General features: G+C 47.0%; 1 protein-coding gene across 1 annotated transcript in view; it reads left to right on the top strand.

Annotated features, from left to right (window-relative positions):
- LOC130253428 (probable ubiquitin carboxyl-terminal hydrolase FAF-X) overlaps positions 1 to 20,473 on the top strand; it is a 297,854-nt gene that overhangs the window by 246,456 nt on the left and 30,925 nt on the right. The gene's annotated exons all lie outside the window — the stretch shown is intronic.

Raw genomic sequence — 20,473 nt, 5'->3', positions numbered from 1 at the left:
GTTCCAAAAGCCATAAACCACATAACTTTTAGGCAGAAAGCTGGATTTCTCTCTAGTTGAAACCTGGATGTGAGAGAGTCTCCCTGGAGTCTTCCTTCAGCACCAAAGCCCTGGAGTGCCCAGCAGCAGAGAGCTTGCTCTGGACATGCTGCTTGCTCTCCAGTAGCTGCACTTTGTCCCTCAGAAGACAAGACTGCCACGGTTTGGGCAGGAGAAGCATCACCTCTCACACCAGCCCTGCACAACTGCAACAGTGGAAGCAACAGTGGGGGCTCTCTGCAGAGGATGGGAAATGCACAATGCCTCAGCAAAACAAGAGCTCCTCTGCCCTCATGCCCTCTGAGAAGACTGACTACAATCTGAGTGTCTCCCCTTCCCTTTGGAGAGCAAGTGGAGTTTGGGCTGCCTGAAGCAGAGGATTTCCAGGTCCATGCAGGCTGTGTGCAGGCAGGAGATTCAGAGCTCACCCACACCCTGCACCTATCCACGTCCCTGCTGAAACAGAGCTCCTGATCCAAAATCCCCAGCAGCTTGGGAAACTACTTGCTCCTTGTCTCTTGGGAAAAGTTTCTGCTGTGGAGTCGGAAGTGGTATCAGGCACAGAGCAGATGTTGGCGGCTTCCTCGCTCTGTGGAAATGAGGAAGTAGGAAGCCCATTTAGACAAACAGTTCCACATAAATCTTAGCCTGATGTTTCTTGCCTGTATGATGTCTGCAAAGGGTAAATTGAACTCTGCCTCATTGACAAAGCCCAGTGCTATTAGTTATACCTGTCTTTACTGCAGAGCTGCTGTGGGTGAGAAAAGAAAAGCAGTATGGCCCCAGGAGAGAGAAAGAAATCAGAACTTAAATGCAGGTATCAAAGCAGAAAAATGCAGAGAGTGGTATTAGCCCAGGGTATGTTGGAGAAGAAAACAAACTCTTATCACAGCAAGAGCAGAGGAAGCCATCCCACTGGAGGGAGGAGACAAGCAGGACAGCCGACATCCTGTGGAGAGGGAATCTAAGGTCTGGGGGAGGGAGAGCACAACCCCAAAGGCATGGCACTGGGAAAGGATGGGGCTCTTAAAGCCACAGCTTCCCTGCCTGCCTCTGCTGCCCCAGGAGCTCCCAGGCAGCAGGGAGGCTCAGGGCAGGGCAGGGCTGTGCCTGTGCTTCCCAACCAGGGGATTTACAGGCTCCTTGCCATCCACAGAGTCCCAGGAGAAAGTGAGAGCCTAAACATCCACCTGGAACCTGGTCAGATGGAAATGAATTATTAAAAGAAGCCAAGATTTATTGCCTTTAAAAATTTATTAACAGGACAAGGAGAACAGCTTTCTGCAGGAGCAATGCTGGGAGGCAGCAGCAAGAAATGGAGTTTTGCCTTTGAAGGTGGCATCTCCAGGGGGCAGCTGGTGGCTGCTCTCTGACCAGGGCACCAGAAAGGAATCTAATGCACCCCAGCTCCCAGCCAGAGCCCAGGCCTTCTTGGCAGATGCTGAACATCCAAAGGACAATGCAGGGGGACTAAAGAGCCTCCCCTTTCAGTGTACAAAGCTCATGAGTGATGGGCGCCTTGGCTAAACCCTGCAAGAGCCACAGAAGCCTGTCTGCTCTGCTTTTGGAAGGAGCAGTCACCAGTATGCCCTCAGGCACTGGATTTCCAAGATATCCCTTTTTTTTATAGCTAGGAATCGAGAAGAGATTCCTGCTCTGACCTCTAGCAGAGGAGGAGTGATGCTGTGGGGATGAGAAAAGGAGAAATGATCCAGAAGAGGATTCCCAGCAGTGAGTCAGAGGGGAAAGAGACTGAGGTGGAACTGAGGTAAAAATAGTTCAGGGAACAGGGGCAAGTCCTAAAAGAAAAGAATCCTTGTGCAGAGAGGATAAAATAAAATCAGGAAGGGCTGGAGCGGCACCACAGAGATAGAGCTGGAACTGAAGACTGGGAAGAAAAGGCAGGAGGGGAACACAGAGAGGTTCCTGTCTATCCTTGTGGTAGAATTTTAACATAATCATAACATTTTGTAACATTGTAACACAAAATTTAAGATTTTTAACACCAGGTCTTGCTGGAGGCCTTGCTGTTTCTAGCCATCTGCCAGTGTTGTCTGCACTGACAGAAGACACTTTCCCTGGTGACTTCAGCTTCCAGTCGTGTTCTTTATGTCCAAAGAGTGGTACTTGAGGCAGAACAGCTAAAGGCAGACCCTATTTGTCCACCTCTGATTTTGGTCACACCCTGGTAAGTGAGTCCACCTCTTGTTGGAGTTGGTAAGGAGTAAAATTCCTCCTGGCACTCCTACCCACTGAAATACCACTCATTGACATCAATGACACTGCCAATCTGGATTCCATTCCTCAGTGTCCAAACCTATGAAAATGAATGTAGCCATTTGTCTTGTCATCTCCCTTCTCCTCCAGGGGTTCTGTCACAAAGGCAAATTACAATTACAGTGAAAAGGACTAAACCCAGCATGCTCTGGACTTCCCACGGGTCCATTCCTGCTCTTCACCTGCTGAACATCTCTGGCCATCCGCTTCTGTGGGCTTTGGTCTGCCTACCTCATGGATTTTCCTTTGAACTTTTATTTTTCCTGCCTGTGGTTGAATATCCTTTCATGCACATAACATTTAATTTGTGTACGTAGCAGTGACGTTGGCCACACCCGTGTTCTCTACGCAACAGAAGCAATTTGCTCATGTTGATTTACTTTTAAGAGCTCCTTACATTTGTTGACTGAGATATGAACTCTTGCTTATTTCTATTGAAACACAAAAAGAGTACTACAGCTCAGAGCTGACCCAGTCCATAGGAAAACATCTTGGAGCTCTAACAAAAGTTAGGGAAGTCCCCCTCTGATCCCTGGGCTGTGGTTTACAAACCAGATGGTAACTTTTATGTATGTATGGCCTTTTTTAACCACACTAAGACACTTATTTGCAGAAGACCTGGCCTGATGATAGAGGCTCCGTATTTGCAAACAAACAAACCTGTCAAGATAAAAACAAAGTTCTGCTTTAAAGTGTGTTTCACTGGAAACAATACCAGACCCAGCTCCAGCCAATATATTCAAAAGAGAAGCAAACTCTCTCCCCAAGCCCCATATCTTGGAAATCCCATTATCTCAGCAACAAAGACTATCAGGACCAAGCTCTGTGTCAGAGCTAAGTCACATGGTGTGTGCATCAGGGTGTTTTGTAGGGGAATGCTGCTGTTCTGTACTGGCTTCTACGTGGAATACAGATGTAGCAGCAAAGCTGGCTGGATAAAACTACAAAACCAGCCCTGCCAAAGGGAAAAGCAGGTGGCTCCAGCAGCCCCCATCTGACTGTGCCTGGTTAGCCTGATGAGTGTGCCTGCATGGGGCAGGATCACCATGATGCTCACACCTGGCACGGCTGTGGTGGCAGCACCTCTGGTGCACATCACCAGAGCTCTCATGTGCTATACTGCTCCTTGCCATGGTGGGTGCAAATGCTTATTCATAGAGTGAGATAAAAGAACCAACTCTGTGGTGACTCCTGCACACGTGGTGTGAGAAGAGAAAACAGGGTTTTGCTGCATTAAAAAAATATAGGACAAGATGCTAACTCATCAATATTTTTGTTATGCTAGTTAACCTGCCTCAAACAGGTATACAACAAGGCCAAGCAACTGTGGAGTGTGTTTGAGCTGAGAAAGAAAAAGGGAAAAAAAAGAGAAAAAGTTCTCTAAAGGAAAGTTCAGATACATTTCAAAGTGCTACAGCTCTAAAAACACCAAAGGAGTTTTATCAAACTTCCCAGCAAAACTTTTCTCTGAGGAAATAGGGCAAGTGAGATTTCAAAAGGAGGCATCTGAGATGTGACTGAAAAAACCTCCAACCCTGAACATCCTGAATGTGCACTTGTCCTGAGCTGTATGTAGCATGGCTACTGTCAGGCTGTAATTAAGATGAGAATATGCACTAAGCTCATTGACTAAAGTTCTGGAATAATCTTGGCTATAGTTGAGACCTTAGATTCACCTGAAGCACCTGAATTATCACAAAACATTGATTCACCAACCCTTAAAATGAGTACAGCCTTCAAAAAAAAATTATTATTTAATTTCTCTTCTAATTAGCAGCAGGTAGTGAATAGGGACTTGTTTATCCTCCCCCCCACCTCAGCTCACTACCCTGCTGTGCTATGACAGATGGAATGTTAATTAATGTGACCTGGCATAGAATATTTAATTCAAGACAGAGTATCATGGAAACATCTGACTGCCTCAGGGCTGGTCACCTACCAGGTACACCCTGGAAAACCACTGTGCACTGTCCCATGGGCACGACTTTTCATTGAGCTAATCCAAAAACAGGTGAAAGGCTGTGCTGACACAGGTTTCTGAGGGCTCTGGGGGGCTGCAGCCACAGGCTGAGAAGAAGATGTTCCTCAGGAAGGAGAGGCTTATGAAACTGCCTCAAGACAATCCATCCCTGGGTGATCTTTCCATCCAGCAGCCAGGCACCTCTGCAGTGGGAATGCTGTGTCCCTGCTCCATGACCCGTGTGCCTCTCCTCCTTTCCCAGCGTGCAAGAGCAGCTCGCCCCCTCCTTCACCAGCTGTTTCACTAGCCCTGCTCTCTCCAATGTGCCCAGCACACCCAGTGTGCCCAGTACACCCAGCGTGCCTGCCCAGTACACCCAGAGTGCCCAGTACACCCAGTATGCTCAGAACACCCAGTGTGCCCAGTACACCCAGTTTGTCCACCCAGCACACCCAGTGTGCCCAGTACACCAAGTGTGCCCAGTACACCCAGTTTGTCCACCCAGCACACCCAGTGTGCCCAGTACACCAAGTGTGCCCAGTACACCCAGTTTGTCCACCCAGCACACCCAGTGTGCCCAGTACACCAAGTGTGCCTGCCCAGCACACCCAGTGTGCTCAGTACACCCAGTGTGCCTGCCTGGTACACCCAGTATGCTCAGTACACCCAGTGTGCCCTGTACACCCAGTGTGCCTGTCCAGTACACCCAGTGTGCCCAGTACACCCAGTTTGTCCACCCAGCACACCCAGCATGCCCAGTACACCCAGTTTGCCCACCCAGTACACCCAGTGTGTCTGCCCAGCACACCCAGTGTGCTCAGTACATCCAGTTTGCCCAGCACACCCAGTTTGCACACTCAGTACACGCAGTGTGCCCAGCAAATCCAGCGTGCCCAGTACACCCAGCCTGTCCAGCACACCCAGTGTGGCCAGGCACAGCCAGCCTGGAGCCAGAGGTCAGCACTCCAGCTGGCTCCCCAGCTGCCAGGGGCCATGGCCCCAGCACTGCCCTGCCCGTGCAGATCTCCCTCCCAGACAGGCTGTCCCCCAGCACACGCCTGAGGTCTCGACAGAAACTGCAGGGAGTGTTTAAAGGGAAACCACACGGAGCATGACTTTACAAATCCCCAGACTGAAGTTAATGCATCCACGTGGTTGCAGAGTAAAGCAACAAACAAACAAACAGTCAGTGGAGGCTTTTTAAAGGACTGTGTTGCTATAGAAGGACTTGAGAGGGGATATGACTGAAAACTTGACGGGAAGAAAAGCACCTGACTCCACTATTCTCAGTCAGTCGGCTGCAGCCCAGTGAAGGCAAGGAGCAGGCAAGTGCTGAATTACAGGTTATCCTGCTATTTTTGTAGTAATTGGTGTGAGGTAATAAACATAAGTTAAAGAAGAAACTTGTTGCCTCGGCCTGATTTGGGCACCAGGACAGCAGCTGCTGGGAGACTGAGGGGTGCTGAGCCCCTCTGTGTCCTCAGCATGCTGAGCTCAGTGGGAGCTGTGCACACAAAACCCAGGAAGCCACACAGTTTTTACACCAGTGTCAAAATGTGGGCACTTCAAAGTGAGATGTTGAGTCTGAGCAACTCAGATGTGATTTTTAAATTGAGGGTATTCTTTTAAAACAGTGTTGTTTCCTTGCAAATACAAGAAGATCCTGACATGGCAAAGAATCCTTCCCAAGCTTGCCCCCAGCCCTGTAAGTGAAAGATCAAACTTTCTGTTATTTTGAAAATACTAATTTAACAGATGAGTTACCAGATGCTATCTCTTAAGAGATTTGGGACAGTGATTTCTAATAACTTTAACAAATATAAGCAGTATCATGCACGCACGCACACACAAACACGTCTTGAAATGTAGGAATCAAAAAGCTTCTCTAGCTGCAAAAAACTACATACTGTTATTGCCAGAAGCAGCCTTCCTGACCATGGATATCTAAAAGACAGAGTGGTCTTTGGGTACTATTTAGTTCCAAAGGGGCTATAAAAGGCAGATGGTCTCATTAGAAACAATTTATGCATATATATTTCTAGGAGTTGTACACTGCCAGAATAGGTTTAGCTCTTTCACCATACCGAGGAAAATATCACCACTTGCAAATGTTTCCAGTTTGCAAAATAATGACCTATCCAAAGTAGCTAAGCAACTAATTACTCAAATACTAGAAGGTTATATGCCAATATTATCACATTGTTGGTCTCCTGGGCAAACAACTTCACATTCCTCAAACTGCCATACAGTGTTATTAGATTGTGCAGGAAAGTCCTTTCTGAACAGTGCAGCAACAGCAGCCCCAATGCCCCTGTGCTTATGCCATCATTTCAACTATTATTTCCAATCTCCAAGTCAAATCACTTATTAATTAGAGAGGCAACTCTAGCAAACCCAATTACCCGCAGGCAGTTTCTTCCCAGATGTGAAGCCCTTCTTGGAGATGGACCATGCTGACAGTTGCTGGGGAATGTTTGTAATTTTTCTTTCCAACATATCAACTTTTACACTCAGTTCTGGCAATACTTCTCGTGGCCCCTGCCTGTGACGTGTCTGCTGGATGCATTCCTCCCCCAAGTTCCAAATCCTGGAGAATTCAGCCCATACAGCCTCAGGATATGTAGAACAGCCCTGTGCAGACATGTGTGCTTTTAAGGCTTGTACTCCATGTCTTTGAATGTTTCTTGGGGGTAGAGCAAGCAGGGCACAAAGAAAGCAGTGATGAATTGTGCAGAGAAGTGGGGTTGGCTCAGGAAATTGCAAAAGACAGCAGTTCAAAACCTTGGTTTCTGGATTCACTTAAAACAAATAAATACTTTTGATGATGGATTTTTCACCAAAAAGGCAGAGAGATCTGTTTTGGAAGGGGGAGGGGAGACAGTGCATGTATACAAGTATTACATGCAGAGTGGCAAATACTGGGTCCTTTGGTATAGCTGAGGAAATAATAAATTCTTGGGACTGTGTAAAAGAGGTTGCATATAGGATATGGGGAAAGAGGATGGGGATTAGGAGGATGTACCTGTTTTCTCAGCTAACCTTCTCCTGATATTCTATCTTCAGGATGGCTGAGTTCCAGTTCAGACATTCCCTCGGGAGACAGTCACTGGCACTAATTATGCCCATACAAAACAGAAGTGTGCTTGAGACATGAAACTATAGAAAAATCTGTGTCAGCATGAGCAGTTGCAAATTATGGTCTAGTTTCCTGAAAATAGCCTTGCCTTTGCCAGGCACTTGTGTGGAACCCATCACCGCAGCAGCCGACAGCTTCAGTTTGTACAGCATGTCTGCACCACCCCAAAACTATAACAAAATATTTTGCCATCACTTTCTCTTCCACACTCATTCCCAGTCACCTTCTGCTTATCCTGCTGCTGTGGGCCAGCAGATTCTCTTGTAAAGAAGCTGGGATTACCCAGCTGAGGCCATGTGCCTTCTTTCTTCTCATCGTGCCCTGAGAGACAGGGTGATGCTATTTTGCAGTCTGTGAACCCAAGCACAGAGACCAGTGGCCATATTTGAGGATATTTGTGCATCAGTGTCACATGGAAAATCTGCAGCAAGCAGATACTCCAATCCATATCTCTTAAATCCAAGGTTAGTAGATTAATCATTTCCTTTCAGCCATCTGTCCAACAGCAAAGTATTGCTGAATTTGTATTGGATTTCTCCAAGAGGAATTAACCACTGACATACTTTTACCTTACAGGTGATACAAAAACATTTTAAAAAAGGAAAAAAAAAAAGAGAAGAGAGTAATTAAATCATAAATATGTATAGCTTAAACCTTGGCTTAACCTGAGCTCTTCAGGACTGATCCTCAGTTTGTTGCAAGTTATATTTGGTAATAGAAGACAAAACCTATGGCACCATTGAAAATAACTAACTAACTGTCCTGGTTTGAAGGACAGGTGTCTGCCAATAAAGGCAGAAGCTTCTCTTTGAAATGGAGAATGTAAACTCCCTTCCTCCAAATTATTATTATAATTTTGAAATTAAGGGGCTCTCAGGCAAAGATAGGGGATTTAGGAATAGCAATTTTTTACTAGGAAAATTAAAATAGAAATGCGGTATTACAAAGGACAATCCTAACTCTGACAGAGTCAGAATCCAAGCTGACACCCGTCAGTCAGTCAGGGTGTTGGCAGCAGTCCCATTCAATGGTGGCTGCATCCTCCTGCAGTGGCAGATGTGGTTCAGCTGGAGCAGTGCTCCTGTAGAAGGTGCAGTTTTCCTCTGAAGGTCCAGAGATGATGTGGAAAGGCCTGGCTTTCCTCTGGAATCCAGGGGAAAGATGGTATCCTTCTGTCCAAAATCTCAGTTTTTATCTAGGTAGGAAAGGCTTGGCTCCTCCCCTGGCTGGAGCATCTCCCAGTGGGATGATGGAATTTTATCAGTCATGCAGTGGGACTCAGTGGGCCAGCAGCAGATGATATCTTCCTGGAGGGAGGATGGGTTGTGGAAAAGATAAAGATGATTGCCCCACCTAGTCTTAAAGACAGCCCATTAGCAGATAATATGTCCCATAGAGATAATGATCACTGTCCCACCTGACTTGAACAGATAGTGACAGAATACACATTTCTGGCCACATCCTATATTGCAACCCAAGACACTAACTTAGAAAAAAGTTACTTTTGCCAAACAATACAGGAAAATACAGGAAAATACATGAAAAAAGGGATAGAGGTTGGAGCTGGATCTCCTGTGTGTCAATGAATGAGCCTACCAGATTTCAGTGAGCAGTTCCTAGTGGTACAGCAGCACTGAACAGGTGCAGCATGGAGCACCCAGGGTGTCTGCATGTTCTGGTTCATGCTCCCACCCATGTGAGGCAATCCCCATAGCAACCTGCTGCCACGGTGATACAGAGCCTTGAAAGGTCAGCAGGAAAACAACAACAGGATTGCACAAAATCTCTAAAACAAATACTACTTTATTTCAGCGACATGGAAATTAAACACACTCTAAATTCTGCCAGACCGAGGATGTTCAGGCCTCCTCTCAAAGCGTGGCAGGGAAAGCTCCTCAGCCTTTCTGCACTAAGGAGAATCCACCTGACAGATAGAACCTGCAAATGAAATTTCTGATAAAAAAGGAACTGGGCAGAACATAGCTGGGTCCTTCTTGCTGCAGGTCTATCTTTTTTAAATCATACTTGATGAATAAATGAATCATGCAGAAGACCTTGACCTGTAGTTCTGCAAAGCAGGTACTGCTTATTCACAGGAAGGCCAGCAAAAATGCAACTTGCAACCATTCCAATCCTTCCTCACACTGAGCACATTTTATTTAAAATTGGGAAACCATCTAAGTAGCACTGATTCCAACAACTATAAAGCAGTGCCATTTACAGAAAGTTCATACCTCTTTTAGCAATTGTGCCAAGGGGGCTTTTTATCTATTAATGGCCCATCAGTCACTGCAGCTCAGATACTGGAATGATTGGGAGGGGCAGGTGTGGGCACACACAGGTGGGCAACACAAACTTTCAACCTTTCACTCACAGAAGAAACCTCTCCTGGCATCTTTGACCTATGATCTACCATCCATATTCTCACAGAACTGCTCTTCTCTTCAGAACTTTCTCTGGTGCTGTGACTGGTTGGGGTAGGGAAAGCCAGGAATGAGGAGCTATGGGAAGACCAGCACAGCATCTCCTGGTGTTTCCTACCCCAGGTAGCAAACCAGATGTATGCACCTAAGGGTGAAGCACTGAAGGCCGGTGTGTTTAGCTCTGGGAAAGTGAATGCTCTGGAGGGACAGATCACGGTTCCTGATGCCCTGGAGATGGGAAGATTCACACACCTGTTTTACACTGGAGAGTTATCTCCAGAAAGGTGTCCTTTCCTGACTATTCCTGCTCCTGTCAGATCTTTCTCTGTTAAATCAACATTACTGACCCAGGACATGAGATAAAGCCAGAGGCAGGGGCAGCCAAATCAGGTTAGGACAATGAAAAAAAAAAAAAAAAAAAAAAAAAGGGAAACCCCTCATTGCAAAATGTATTCCATGAGGGGCCTTGGAAGCTCCAAACCCAGAATTCAAGCACTCCCCTGGTTAGAACATTATAGCAGGATGTTGTAGCCCAAGTTGCTCTTCTTTTCTTCTCCTCCAACCCCAAGCCCACGTGTACTCTGGGACTGAGGAATGTCTGCACGGTGGCTGGGATGAAAACCCCATTTATATTGGAGGAACTGACTTTTATCAGAGGGCTGCACAGTTCCTTACTGTGGCCTAGTATCACAAAGACACATATCCCTCTTTGTCCCCCCCTTCACTTCAACTCTGTGCCCTTTACTGCCATTCCCAAAGTCAGAGAAGAGAATTTTGGCCCAAGCCTTTACAGAAGATAAAGTCTAAATGTCAGGTGTCTCCCTAGGCAAGCAGCAAACATTCCTTTTACCACAGAGCACTAGAGGATGAAAAATTAAATCCAAAAGAAAGCATGAACCATCCATATATCACTCCCTAGGCTTCGCAGTACTAACCTCTTACCAGTGCAACAAACATCCTGTGCTCAACTGAGAAACAGGCAAAACACTAAAACATTTAAAAGGCAATAAACCAGGTCGAGAAAAACAACCTTGACCACAGCAGGTTACTTTTAAGGAAGTGACCTGACCTTGTGACAATGGAAAGGGCATAAAATGGGGTGAAATCTCACCAAAGCCAGAAAGTGGAGAGAGGTCAGAGAAAACCAAGGCAGAGCTGATTATGCCACCAGTATGTCAGAGAGAAAAAACCTGTTTGGGTTTTTTTCCCCTAGTATCTGAAGTGCAGGAAGGTATCAAGCAGCCCACTGTAGTGTTAAACATGAGAAGAGATTTTCAAAGTAAAATCATGGGGTACATAGAGCAAGAGGAGACAACAGAACAACTCTGCATATTGTCAAAATGTCTAATATTTACAGGTTGTTGTGTCTTCTTACTTAGAATATATTCTGTTTGATACAAGGGTCAGCCTGTGATCTATTTTCATACAACATCAGATGCAATGCTGCGAAAAAAAAAAGTAAAAATTACAACTTTTAAAAATAATTTGTTAAATACAAGTGAACAAATGAATAAGATGAATAAAGCCCTAAGAAGTCCCAGTCTTCATTCCCAGCAGATTTTATCTACCCTTAATGATGAACTAAGGAATCTGTTTCTTGGTTTGGCAGCCACAATGTACCTTGTCCTGCCAGCAGAGCACTGTTGACTTGGATAACATGAAAATCCATATGGGATGTGTAGATGTGTTTGTGTTGCTCTAGATGCACAGAGAAATTGGGAAGCCACTCCTGTGGAAGTGTAGGGGGTATATTTGGGATGCTTGTAGAAGAATGCTCTGTCTGTAAAGTGCACAGGTATTTAACAAGGAGGGGAGTGCTTGGGAGAGATGCAGCACAGCCCTGGAGCCAGGACTTGTGTATTTGCACATGCAGAGTCAGACTGGTGGAGAGATATTTGTGATTCAGAACATTTGCTTCTGCCATTGGGTTTGTCCATTACAGCAGTGTTGGAGAACTGCCTGGAAGACAAATGTCAGTGGGGCACAGGCAAGTGGTGAGTACAGATGAAGACCTTGTGATGTTGTGGGTGACAGAACTGGTGTCTGACTGAGGTGGATGCAGTTGCAGATGTGGGAACAGCATTTCCTAAAAGGCAGCACACTGCTTGTGACCAAGGTCTCTTGAGACCAAGGTCTCACTGCTTTAAGGTCTCCCTCCACTAATGGTCTGATCACACCTCCTTGCTGCCTTTCCACTCAGTCTCCTGCCTGCACAAGATCAATGACTGCTGCCTCTGTACTTCTGGATCCACAGGTGTGTGCACGCTTCAGGTGTCTGTGGCTGCATTTGGGAGTGAGGGGTTCTGTCTGTGCAGGGTGTGGAGTAAGTCTGGTTTGCACAGGAGGCCAAAAAAGAGGGAGCAGAGGGAGCCCTGTGCATGGTGTGAGGGGCTGTCTCTGGCAGTGTGTAGCTGAAGGGTATGTCTCGTCTGTGTTCTGGTGAGGCTTGCAGAGGCTGGCCCTCATGTAGAGAGTTGTCTGAGCCCTGTGTGCAAAGCAAGGAGGGCAGATGGGAGACTGACAGGGGCTGTGGATGAGGGGAAAATTGTGTTTGGCTGCTGGTCCATATGGGCAGGTGTGTTGTGCCTGGGCCTGTGTGTGGTGTCAGCAGCAGAGCAGGCACTGGGGAAGTGCTGACTCGGGAGGTGATGGTGGGTGCTGGCTGGACTGGGGCTGTGCAGGGCTAGGGGCTGTGGGGAACAGGAGGTTGTGGGGGACTCTGTGAGCCTCAGGGAAGCAGCACTGCTGGAGTGAGCAGTGCCACAGGCAGGACACTGGGGGCAGGGCAGGTGGGGTGGGCAGGGTGAGCAGTGGGGCTGGGTGGGCAGTGGTGCAGAGTGGGCAGTGGGGCAGAATGGGCAGTGTGGGCAGTGTGGGCACTGGGGCAGTGTGGGCAGTGGGGCAGTGGGGCAGGGTGTGCAGTGGGGCAGCGTGGGCAGTGGGGCCGCGTGGGCAGGATGAGCACTGGGGCAGCGTGGGCAGTGGGGCAGCGTGGCACAGGCAGGGTGTGGGCAGCATGGGCAGGGTGCAGGCTGGTCCCTGCCATGCTCAGGCAGCAGAGGTGGCAGCAGGACATGGGGCACCCAGCCTGCCCTGGCCCTGCAGCCACCCGGAGCTGCGTGGGCTGGGCTGTGCTGTGCTGTGCTGGGCTGTGCTGTGCTGTGCTGTGCTGGGCTGTTCTGGTCTGTCCTGTGCCGTGCTGGGCTGGGCCGGGCTGTGCTGTGCTGGGCTGGGCTGTGCTGGGCTGGGCCGGGCTGTGCTGTGCTGGGCCGTGCTGGGCCGTGCTGGGCTGGGCTGTGCTGTGCTAGGCTGGGCAGGGCAGGGCTGGGCCGGGCTTTGCTGGGCTGTGCTATGCTGGGCTGTGCTATGCTGGGCTGTGCTGTGCTGGGCTGTGCTGTGCTGTGCTGGGCTGGGTTGTGCTGGGCTGTGCTGTGCTGGGCTGGGCTGGGCTGTGCTGTGCTGTGCTGGGCTGTGCTGGGCTGGGCTGGGCTGTGCTGGGCTGGGCAGGGCTGGGCTGTGCTGGGCTGTGCTGGGCTGTGCTGGGCTGGGCTGGTCTGTGTTGTGCTGTGCTGTGCTGAGCTGTGCTGTGCTGTGCTGTGCTGTGCTGTGCTGTGCTGTGCTGGGCTGGGCTGGGCTGGGCTGGGCTGTGCTGGGCTGTGCTGGGCTGTGCTGTGCTGGGCAGGGCTGGGCTGTGCTGGGCTGTGCTGTGCTGGGCTGTGCTGTGCTGGGCTGGGCTGGGCTGGGCTGTGCTGGGCTGTGCTGGGCTGTGCTGTGCTGGGCTGGGCTGGGCTGTGCTGGGCTGTGCTGTGCTGGGCTGGGCTGGGCTGGGCTCTTGCAGGGACGCTGCCCTGGCCGGGAGCTGCTGTGCGGCTCAGCCCTGTTTGGAGAGGCGCCCTGCCAAGGAGGGGTGGCCGTGCCGTGTGCCACACATCACTGTAATACTTGGCAGTGCTCTAATTGCCACCTCTGGAGGCTGTGCCCATCTCTGGCAGGAGTGCAGGAGACTTGGCAAGCCAGGAGAGTACTTGCTGTCATGCAGCTTAGCAATACAGCCCTCACCTCCTTCATGCTGTGTGCATTAATCCTCGTAGGCATTCCCATCAGGAGCTGCTCCCCTCTCATAAAGGGGAACTGAGAGCTTGAAAAGATCGAATGATCTGTTCAAACTATTGGGCAGAACTGAGAATGGAACCTAAATCTTTGAGGGCCTCCTGCTGTGCTTTAACCACAAAAGGAATCCATCCTTTCCTGGTATGCTTGTGCAATGCATTGTTCTAAAATTATGTCCTTACGAGGTTATACAGATGTTTCTGGTGGTTGCATTAGACCTCCAGAACAATCTCTGATGGGGAAGATGTGGAGAAAAGACAGAATGCAACTTGGGTTTCCAAGTCTCAACGTGTTCGCAGGAGCATGAAGTGGAATCCTATAAATGCTCCAAATTTCCCCTAGGAGTAAACTAAGGCATAGGGAAGCCCAGTCTGTCTTTAAATTATATCTGTACATCCATGCCAGAAATGGAAGCAAAACCTACTGAGGCTGACATCACAAGCCCACCTCCTTCCTCAGGTAGTTTAGCCTCAGGAAAGAGCCAGAGTCCCTTTATTTGCCACACAAGAACATCCCCTGCTGTTACACACTGTCCCTCATCATCCACAAACTCTCTGCAAGGTTCCACTTGGAAAGTGATGTCAGGAGAAAGACACTTTGACTGGATTTTATCTCTTCCTCTGCTGACCTTTCCTCTTTAGGTGGGTACCAACTCACCATGAGCAAAATTGTATCATCCACCAAAAGGAAGAGAAAGGAGGGATGAAGAAAATTAGAGAAAAATGAATGCCTATATAATAAAACAAATAGAAAAAGGGACTGGGTGGGGGTGAAGACATCCATTCTATAAGAATAAGAAGTTAGCTCCATGGAGGCAGATGACTTGGATTATCACTGCCACTCTCTAAAATAGTTGAAGGGTCTGTAAGGTGCCCAGTGGGGCAATCATTGTGAGCTGCTGGAGACATGAGTAGCAAGAGAATAGATGGGCACTTTCATCAGGATTTCTTCTGCTGGTGTTGTGGATTTAGGATAGGGAGGAGATCCTGCAATTGTTGACACTTGAGGTATGAATATTCCTCCTCTCTCCTTAGCTTTGTGGCTTTTTTTGAACAGCAGCATATCGAAACATTCCCCTGAGGAGCACTGACTTTCCCTAGAAGCTTGTTCAACTCTGGTGGGAAAGGATGATCCCAATCTTCTCCTTTGCATAAGCAGCCTTTCCAGCCACCCGTGAACCTCAGTCCAGTTTCCACCAGGGCTTGCAGGGCCTTGTGCTGCTGAAGTTTGGCTTTCTCAAAGCAGCAGCTCCTGCAGACCAGTGGCTCTGCAGTCCTGCTAAACTGCAGCCAAGCCAGGAAGAACAGACTTAGCCCAAAGCCTTGCCTTGCTGCTCTGCTTTCCTTGACCCCACATAGTGAGTCACACTTCCCACTGTCCCTCAGATGGGGAATCTGAGACCAGGGGCTGACTTGGGAGGGCCCTTGGTCTGACCTGCTCCAAGAGTCATTTATGTTCCTACATGCAATGCTAAAGCAGTGGCACCAGGTTTGACATTTTTGACTTGTAGTTCCCAAGGCAGGGAAAGTGATTATAGCCTTTCTCTTGCCATTTCCATCCATTCTGGTAGAATTATTTCTAGTGTCATGGTACTGGAGCCCCATGGAGACCCTCCTGCTCAGACGGCGTTTGTGACCTCTTTCACACACCACCCAGACAAGAGAATGGAAAGACAAGAGGTCAAAACATGATTTGGTGTGTTAAGTTTTGTGGAAAAGTGGGGAGACCAGCTCCAAATCCTATGTTATTTGCAGCCTGTTTTAGTTTTGACTTCAAGGCCTGTTTGAAATCCTCCTGCAGAAAAATGCATCTTTCAAGGAACTCCAGTGTCTTGAACAAGCTGAAAAAAGATGGTATTCCCCATTCCATATTCCACACTTTATCAGTAAAATCTGTGGGTACAGAACAGTAATCAGAGAAGTTTTTCTTTGGGGTAGAGGATCCACAAAGCACACAAGATCAGAAAGCTTTCTTAATGTTGAATTTGAAGTCTGCCTCTGTGGTAAATTAAAAGAGAACTGCCACCCAAAGAAAAGCGGATAAAGGAGCCCACATTTGTCTACTGTGTTGGTCTTTACAACTCAAGAGTTCAACACTAATGAGTTATGGGTTGGCCCATGAAAACATAATGTGTAAATTAGGAATTTAATGATGTGTAAGATTAAAAGCTGTGCGGGGTTGCATTTATTTAAGGCTGCCATCTTGTGTTCAAAGAGGAATTACTTTATCAGACAATGTCCCTTTCACTAGGTTTAAATTGATTCCGTTATGCATGTTATGGAGGGTACTCAAGTGCCCCAGACTGCCAGCTGACAATATTTCCCACTAAATGCCCTTTCTGTAGCTCAGTTTTCAACTTCATAATGGCAAACATACTGTGCAGGCTATAATGACTTCATCCTAATTTCCAGAAATAAATAAGTGGAGATTTCCCTCCGTTACATCCCTACCCATAGATTTAGCTTCAGGAAAGCTGGGATTGAAGACAAGAGAGGTGAAAATGGAAGTTCTGCTTGTCTATTTGACTGGCTGTCCTGATGCCTCACTGCCAAGCCTTCTACACCCACCCAAATCCTTTCTCCTTTAAAAAAACCTCAAATCCCACACTCAAACCATACTAAACAATGAGGGGGATCTCTACATGTCCATTTTCATTGCAATATGTGTAGTTAACTTCTAGCTACTTGCATGGCATTATTTTGCAAACCAGGATTCCTAGTTCTCAAGTCATGTGCTACCAATGTTGGTAACCAACAAGGGGCTCTTTCAGGAGCTAGACACTGAGCCAATCATGCATGTTAGAGCTCCCTGGGATGGCAAAAAGACTCGTGGTGGGAAGGGCTCAATCTGTTTTGTACACTCTGATCTGCACAGTTTTAAATTGCATAACTCCTTCCTGATGCAGTGAACAAAAATAAAGGTGATTGAGTGTTCTGCAGAGCCTTGATGGAGAACAAATCTGGTCTGATTCAGCTCATGTATGTACAAAATTTTTATGGTAAGGCCCGAATCACTGAGGCATTCAGGCTTCTAGTTAGGTAAGCTGAGAGGCTCATGTTCCCCACTTACTTCCTGAGCTTGTGGGCAAGTCCCACCCACCATCCATTGGTTAGAGCAATCTTTCAACAGATGGAAAACCTGTTTTCAAAGCCTCACCCTACCTAATTTGGGCAGTACGTGTTTCTCCTATCAAAGTGACCTGACCATCAAGCTCAGGACTGTACAGAGTGATACTAGAGCTGAGTGCTAATTCCATAGCATCTCCTGAGCTATGGCTGAGCAAGGTGTCAGTCACTGATCCAGGGAAAAGTGAAGTGAAACAGCAGCATCAGAAGATGCTGCACCCATAGAGATTCAAGCCTGGGCCAAGTGGATTTTTAAGACAAGCATCCCCCCTACCAAAGAGTGTCCTGAACCCATGGATATTGAGGAAAATATGACAGATGGTCAATGGCAAGGCAGTGGAATAGTGAATCTCCAGAGAGGATAAGCTTCTGCTGCAAGTCTGAAGTTGGAAAGTTGATGCCGTACAGGATACGTGGTTTAAGTCTTACCCCGTTCATTAGCATTTCCTCTTGGGATAAATGAGGCATTATATTTAACATTTGAGCTGCTGTGAATGCACAATACTGTGTTTTTAAAGTTGGGTTCAGATAGGACAAGTTTGTATCTATCTTTGTTTTCAGCTGATCAGATACGGATGATCCCAGCCTGAAACTATCTCTGTGTTTGTGTGTCATGTTTGTGTGCAATTTATTCCTCACTGCTTATTTACAAGAGCAGCTATTTTTAAAAATAGCTGAATGGTATAGATTTTCATACTTTGTCTTCTTTAACTGGAATAGAGACCATGCCTTACTATCTGTTTACACAGTGTTTATCATAGAGCTGCTTGGAGTCCCAGGGGCAAGTTCAACAGAAATATTAGCAAGAAAGATATCTGTAAACATGGACATAGTTCATATTTATGTTTTCAGCCTTGTTTCCTAGGGACGCAAAAGTTACACAAACACACTGTTTATCTGCTAGTCCCCAGCTATGAGCTTCTGAGCTCCACTGGTCAGCATGGAATCAAATCTGGGAGAGGGCTGGGGCAATGGCAGTGCTTGGGGAAAAAAGACACCAATTAACACTTCCACCAAAGAAAAACTGGAGAGGAGATGCTACCCACGTTGACTGGCATTGACTCCCCCATCCAAATCCACATATTTTTGGTTGAGTCACAGCATGTGCTGTCTCTTGCCAAGCTGAAAGGCTGGAAAAGTGGTGTGAGGCCACATGGAAGCATGGTAGAAACCAAGCAGGGCAGGAGGAAAGCACTGCAGAGATGAAAGGGAGACTGGGTTTGGCTGTTTAAGGAGCATGGAAGAGACCTGAAGCTACAACAGCCTGGAGACTACAGGCTAGGGAAGGATTTGGGACTTTACTGTGGAAATTTCTTGGTGAGAGAAAGTTTCAAGTGTCATAGACAGAATGTTTTGAGGTCTACAACTGAAATTTGTGAGGTTTTATTGGTTCTGCATAAAGAGCAAACCACATGTGACTGACGTACTTAGCTTGTAGTTTTAAGTGTTGAGAGAATTTTTTTGAAAGGTTTGCCTTCCCGTCTTGTAATCTAGCAACTGTTTTATAGAAGTTCTTATGAGGGAGAGAGAGTTGCTCCAGAAAGCTCGCAGTAATATTTGTTTATTACCTGCACTATGGGAGTCTGAGCCTCCAATGCAGCAGGCGCCATGCAAATACACTACTGTTACAGTAAATGCAGGAGCTCTGCTGGAGGAGGCAGGGAGGCAACTTTTCCCTTGAGTACTTTACACAAAATAAGGATTTGGTGGTAAGGAAAACACATTTAAATGATGCCCACAGGGAAAAACTTGATTTTGGCCAAAAGAAGCTGGCTCCAGTACCTGCTATATACAAAAACCAGAGACAACCAAAACGTTCTTCTGAGCTTTCTTCTGCCAGCTATGAGGTACCCAGAGGAAATTCGATGTGTACTGAAAACCAGGTTACTACAGAGGTGGTTCACTTGCAAGAATAGCCTGAAAGCCTGTTCTGAAGCTGAATGCCAAAATGCCTTGGCAGTTCAGTCACTGACTGGCAATCCTCCTCAGCCAATGCACGTGCCTGCTGCTCTGCTGCCTATTTTTAACAGGATGCAACTATTTATCATGTTTCTGGCTGAGATTTTTATAGTTGAGGCTCCTGCCATCCATCAGCTCCAGACGATTTATGTGGGATAGGGGTTTCTCCCAGGATGGCTTCGAGCTCTCCGGACTAACAAACTGGCACATGACTTTGCCATCGGATCTGGGGACAGCTTGAGCATTGCAGTGCAGTCCAAAGCCTCCATCTGGTCCAGCCCCCGGTGTGTGTCACACACAGCCCCTCTGCTGCTCCTGATGGCACTGGCAGGGCGCCGTGCCCAGGGGATGTCTCACCTGCTGCCTCGGCTCATCAGCATCACTGCTTTGCCAGTCTGCAGGGCTAGGAGCAGGCCCACGTTCCCTTTGTGCCTCCAGCCCTCTGATGCTGCATCTCTAACATTTTATTTTAATATTTAAAAAGGTTTGGGTCAGAGGTGAGAGAAACAGAAACCTCCAGGTTGCTGTTTCTAATGTAAGACAGTGTCAGGGGACATGGTGAAATCCAGCTCCCTCTTCCTGTCCCTCACTGAGAGCTTTCCATTGACTTCAGTGGGGCTACGACTTTCAAGCCCTTTGATTTAAAAACTTTGTCATGAATTTAAGAGGCTTTAAGATCAATGGGATGTGCAGGGGTTGCAGTATTCAGTTTCTTATTTTGCTCAAATTTCTTTTTGACACATATAATATCGCTACTGTTAGAAACATAGGGAAGAAGCAAAATCAAATAATGTTGTCTCTGCCATGACAGACTAAAATAAAGTTTTTAGCAAGCATGAGCAATAGAACCTTATCTCTTATGCATTATAAGACCAGATTCCAATAACTTTACATATGTTCTTTAGACCACAAAATAACCTGTGCAGCTCATGGCGTAAAACATACAGAGTACATGAAAATATGAAAATCTAGATTATATCCACCAGTAAAAGAAAAGTATATTTATTTTCAGGAGGACTCGCCCACAAAATGGTATGATGATGGAAAATAACAAGAATTTCTCATCTGCTTTAACAAGTCAAGTACAAACCCCTTTTATTTTACTTCATTACTCTTGGAGACTCTCACCACAATACTCCAATACTACAGAAACTGCTGCTGACAAGCCCTCCTTTGGTGTTACTCACTGTAGCAAACTCATCCCTGCCCCTGTCCTGCTGTCTACACATCGTTTTCATGTATGGATATTAATTTATGTGTTCACTAGAATACAAACACTCCCCTGTCCCTATAAGTTATAGAAGCAATCATCCAAGGAAGCATCAGAAACTCTAAAGTCAATTCTGGTGTCATAATTTCATACTTTAACCTGAGATGCCAAATCATGGGGCTTTATAGATGAGAAGCGGGTGTGTGAAAGCACTCCCTCTTTGGAACTGCAGAC

Source organism: Oenanthe melanoleuca, chromosome 1 (assembly GCF_029582105.1).
Source record: "Oenanthe melanoleuca isolate GR-GAL-2019-014 chromosome 1, OMel1.0, whole genome shotgun sequence".
Taxonomy (NCBI): domain Eukaryota; kingdom Metazoa; phylum Chordata; class Aves; order Passeriformes; family Muscicapidae; genus Oenanthe; species Oenanthe melanoleuca.
This window is presented reverse-complemented; position numbering and strand designations above follow the sequence as displayed.